Source organism: Gossypium hirsutum, chromosome D01 (assembly GCF_007990345.1).
Source record: "Gossypium hirsutum isolate 1008001.06 chromosome D01, Gossypium_hirsutum_v2.1, whole genome shotgun sequence".
NCBI classification, from domain to species: Eukaryota; Viridiplantae; Streptophyta; class Magnoliopsida; order Malvales; family Malvaceae; genus Gossypium; species Gossypium hirsutum.
Genome location: NC_053437.1, coordinates 1,686,347 through 1,692,346, shown reverse-complemented (window position 1 = coordinate 1,692,346; position 6,000 = coordinate 1,686,347).

Below are 6,000 nucleotides of genomic sequence, written 5' to 3'. Positions count from 1 at the left end.
CTTTCGTTACACAAAAAAAAAATAAAACTTTTGCAGGTATAGTAATGGTGTTAATTGAAATTTTGTAATTTTTAAAGGGATTAAAAGAATTTTTTTTTCTGTTTTTTGCGGTTCCAGACAACAATTCATTAAGAATTTAACGATTAAGTGACTATTTTAATCAAATTTTCTAAACACTGTGAGTAAATTATAAAAAAATAGATAATTATTAATTGAATTGAGAGTTATAAATTTTTAACCTTGGTTTATTTTTACCGCTTTTATAGTAAAAAGCCAAAAAAAAAAGTTACTAGCAAAATCAGTCACGTTTTGAGGCCGCAATATAAACAGTAAAATCACGTTTATTACAAGGTGGTTGAATGAATCAGTCAAAAATGGGTAAAATGAGAATATGGGTGTCGGTTTGATGGTCAGGGTTAGTGGCGGAGCTCAAAATTTTGGGAGATTCGGAATTAAATTATATATTTTTATGTTAGTAAAAATATAATTTCATAATTTTAAGAAGTTATATCTTTATAATTTTTAAATGGTTAAATTAAATTTTTATCATTTAGGGCAAAGTGCCATTTTACATTACTAATTTAAAATTTTATAAATTATAAAGGGCCTAAATTAAAATTTTACCATTTTAGGGGGACCATGGCCCCCTGGGTCTCCATCAGGATATTCATCATCTTAAATGAGGCCTGAGTTCGAGTCGCGCTAGTTACATTACTGTTAGGGCTTTGCCCTCCCTTTATAATTCACAAAAAAAAAGGTAAAATGATTAAATTAGTAAAAACAGTAGCAATAAATTTTTTCGGTTAAATTCAATTACTAGTCAGATACTAAGCGTACAATTGCAGATCTGGTCTATATTCTCGAACAAGATCATTCTAAGTCCCAACTTTTGGAAATACATTAATTAGATTTTCAGTGAGTAACATGTGAAAATAAGAAGCTAGCATGACATTGGACATATGATAATATGTTTACCCATCGAGTTTAGAATTAACAAAGCTTAATTTAATGAATTTAACAACTATTGTTAAATTTTTTAATGCAATTTTTTTATCTCAATCAAGTACCTAAATTTAACTTCAATGTTCATTTTAGTACATAAGCTTTTTTTGTGTGTGTGTTTCATTTAAAATCTATATTTTTTTTACTAGAGCATACACGTCTAACATTTATCATGCCACACGATGCCATTTGATTTAGATATCAAATAAAATATTGGAGCTAAACTTAAATACCAAATTGAATAATAAAACTAAACTCAGGGACCAAATGATATATTAACTTTTTTTTAACAAATAATCCATGTTTGAAGGAAGAAAGCGAGCCAAAGTCTGCCTGCACCAAATCTTTGTAGAAAAGATCTTTAATAAAAAAGACGTGACCAAATCTTTTTTATTTAATATTTATAATATTATTTCACAATTATTTATTATTATTTTTAATAATTAATTCTATAAAATTATCGTTGTATATACCATGTGATGTGCATTAAATTAAAGCATTTGTACAGTATGTTGGGACAACGACAATTAACCACACCAAGACAACAAATAAAATATAGGTCCGTGAATTGAAAACGGAAATACGAGTTCGGATCAATAATTCTACGTTATTCAGTAAATGGTTTTATTTAATAATTGTCGAGATCATTTATTAGCTTAAGTTCGATTTACTCTTATAACGATGGTAATTGTAACCCCAATAATGATAACCGGACAAACAATCCCACAAGCACACCAACATACGCAGCTATGCAGCTTATTCATACGCTAATGCAAAAGTTCTTTCACGATTTTCCGATAGTTATCTCATAATTTCTTTTATATCTAAGTAAATTCAAATAGGTTTAGCCTTCAAGTAAAATAAGTCGAAGGATAAGGATAAGTAAAATAGGCTTAGTACAGTTGGCAAAGGCAGAGGCTCTAAGTCTCGAATATTTAAGTTCAAGACTCGCTATATGCAATTATATACGCTTGTCTTTGAACCCATCATGTTTGGTTGTCATGTCATACAATTATTATTGGGTTAGTATTTGATATGTTGACAGTGTACTTTTTTATTATACGAACAGTTTTAAAAAATTGACATGTATTTTTTTTAATATTTAATAATTAATATATTAAAATTTTAGAAATTTCAATTTTAATATTTGTTAATATAATATATGTTAGTGTATATATGCTAATAATATTATATTATATAATATAATAAATTTAATAATTAAACTTATGTATTTATAGAAATTTAATATAACTAATGTATACAAAATTATTAGCATCAAATAATTTAATGTGTATTTTATTTTTAATATATATATGTGTGTGTTAAAAATACTCGTATGTTTTATTAATTAATAGAAAATTAAATGTAAAAAAAGTAAAATAAATAAAAAAGAAAATACAATTTTCGTGAAAGGTTGCTCTTTTTTATGTTTGTATGCATTAAAAGTATTATGGAAGCCCTTATAATAGAAGTCGGATTGCATTTTGTGTCCAGAACTTAATTTGAAAGCCATATTTCGACCCGGACGTTTTCGGGATACCCCTAATCACCAACAAATGGCAGGTGCTTTTCCTTGTGTGGATCCTATTTCAATGGGAACTTGATGAGTCGATTTGCCTACACGTCTTGCTTTTACTGCTATATCGGGAGTTACTCCACGTATTGCTTGACGTAAAACAGATAGTGGATTTGTTTGTCTCAAGACCTACGGGCCAAGGGACAGTCTCAGGTAGACAATTTCCATTGGGCATAGGCCTTCCAAAAGGTAACAAAGGCGTGCAAAGGTTTCCTCGAGCCGGACGGAGATTGGCCCTCGAGTGTAAAGGCAAAAGGGAGCTTGACTGCAAGACCCACCCGTCGAGCAAGGACGAAAGTCGGCCTTAGTGATCCGACAGTGCCGAGTGGAAGGGTTGTCGCTCAATAGATAAAAGTTACTCTAGGGACAACAGGCTGATCTTCTCCAAGAGCTCACATCGACGGGAAGGTTTGGCACCTCGATGTCGGCTCTTCGCCACCTGGGGCTATAGTATGTTCCAAGTGTTGAGCTGTTCGCCCATTAAAGCGGTACGTTCTACTAAAAAAAATGAACAAATTAGTTCTTGTACGTCACATTAAAGAGCAAATTAGCTCTTTCTGTTAAAATTTTCATCCATTATATTGTTAAAAATTGACATGTTTGACGAAATAAGTAGACAGTGACATGTGGTATATAACATGCCATGTGTATATTATGCTAACGTCCAAAGATTAGTTTTTAACAAAAGGACTGATTTGCTCTTTGGTCTAACATATATATATAGGGATTAATTATTAGATCTGACATCAATTTTGATTAATATATAATTTGATATGTAAATTTTGATTTTGCGTAATTATATAAAAAATTATTTTTTAATCAATTTTTACATATTATTAATTAGAAAATAAGAAAATCAGACTTGTAATTAACTTAGAAAGAAAATATCCAAGAAACTATCTTTCAAACAGTGCATCTTATCAACACTACTTTTCCATGAATATATTCCTTAATGGATTTGGCAAGATTTCATTTGTTGAAAAAAATATCAACATGATTTAAAATTTCATTGCACCATAAATATATGGGAATAAACTTATCCATGGATTGAGTTATGCTTTAATTTTAAACTATTTAATTTCAGGTTATTTTTTGGTCTAATTTGATCGGGTACATCGAGCTCTTTTATTGTTTAAAAATTAATAAAATATTTTAAAATTAATTTACAATTAAATTTAAATTTTTATTATTTAAATCGAATTCAGGTCAAGTTAGTTCGATACATGAAAATTCTTGTCCAAGCCTAGCTCAGGCGGTGACCTTAGGAGGCCTACTATCAAACTTCCCCAACAAGGCTAACGTGTCGAAGCTAAGGGATCAATAGACCTATCGATTACGCGGGTCAGATTGACTTCAAGAAGAATTTATATTTGGATTTAGGTTGTTTTCGATTCTGTCGTTTTGGATCTGGGTTATTTCAAGTTCTACTATTACCAGAGGTAAAGCCGGGGCAGGCAAGGGATTGCCCCCTTGGGTAACGAGAAGTTTTCATTTTTAGCCCTTTCGAAAAATTTAAAATTTAATCTAATCCTTTTTAACCTTCAATCAAATAGCAAAATTCAACTGGATCAATAAAATTAACATTTTAAGTTTGGATAAAAATTAATTAGCAAGTCTAAATCGTGCTATTTCGATGTGAAAGGACAAATCCACCCTTAAGGAATCAGTCGAAATTCATGAAATGGGCCTAAAAATGCAACTAAGACTTGTGCTTTGACACATCCACCTCTCCTTCCCCATTAAGTGTAATGAAATTAAAAATATGCTCCTCATCCTTATATTCCTCATATATCTAGAATATAATTCTTCTATATTTAGTTTTAAAAGATTTTAAAATTCTTCTCAAATTAAAGTTTCTTTCGTTAAATTCGACGGCGTGATATTTTAAAATAAAAAGTAAACTCGATAGCCATGTAATAAGAAAAAAAAAACGTTGAAATAAACTTATATTTAATAAACCGGGTTAATAATTGAATAACACAATCTTCAAATTACATTTGTAAAGTGACAAAGTGGCTCTTCTACTAGAGTTGACATTGTGGAGAAAGAAAAATGGAGAATCCCAAGTCGGCTGATTTACATCACCTCAGACAAAACAATGAGATGAGATCCAAATGACTGGTATACATGATTGAGTTGTGGATGGCATGATGATGGGTTTTTGGAATAAAATGATGTAAAAAGTGGAATGTGAAGCCAAGGATGAAATGGAATATTTTGCTTTATAGATTTTGTTGGGTTAAAAGCAAAAAGTGAAAAACACTTATTAAATATATCGATTCGAGTCTAAATTAACTTAAATCTAGTATTGACATGATTTGAAAAATTCAAACCTTAAACCTGCATGACCTAAACTTAAACAACCCAAAGAGTTGGGAGAGCTTTCCCTTAGTTTAGGGCCCGACTCAACTCGATTCTGACATAGCTGAGGCCTGTCGGAAGTGTCTTAGACGGTGAAAAAGAAGTGTTACAAATTAAATCGAAGGGGAAGAGAGGTCCTACATGAAGACTTAAGAGTGGTGTTTTTGTAGCCAAGGATGACATGCCGGTGGCTGGCCTAGTCTAGGCATGGAATTTTAGAATCAGAAATGAAATTGGTAGCACCACAAAAAGGTGAGATGGTCCACTTTGTTGGATCAAGTTGGTGGTGCAAAAGTTGGAAGAGAAATTGGAATGCACCACAGGTGGTCTTCTTGGCTACGAAACCGGCTTTTATTGCTTGCCGGACTTTCTCTTTGTCCCCAATCAGACCAAACGGAGACTTTCTCCTATTCTCTTCTCTAATCTTGCCACTCTTTCTCTACATAGGCTACCAAAAGAGAGATGGTATAGGTAAAATCTATCTATATATCTATGGTAAAAGTACCATGGAGTACCCTAGGAGTTGGATTGCATTTTGTCCTGTCTACTCAAAAAATAGGTAAATTGGTCACTATACATTAGATCAAAGAGAAAACCGTCCTTTTATTAAAAATTTCATCCATTTTTCTGTTAAAAACTAATCTCAGTATGTCAGCATGAGGTACACGTGGATAAAAGTTTTAACGGAAAGGACCAATTTGCTCTTCTAACTAACATACCAGGACTAAGTTGCCCATTTTTTGAATAGAGGGAGCAAAGTGTAATTTAACCCCTAGACAAAGGCTTCCATGGTATTTTTACCATTTATCTATCTATCTATCTATCTATTTGTATACCTGTCTACATTTATATATATTATACAGAAGAAGAAATGAAACAAAAGCATATACAATGAACATAACCATAGATTTTCGGTAGAAGGCGAGTATATACGATCGGCCATTCGAAGGAGTAAGAAAAACTTAAAAAGGTTGAGAAGCATTATCTTATGGTCATGTAGGCTAATTATGTTAATATTCACAACAGGGTTCCAAATGAGTGCAAGAATATTTCTAGCTAGT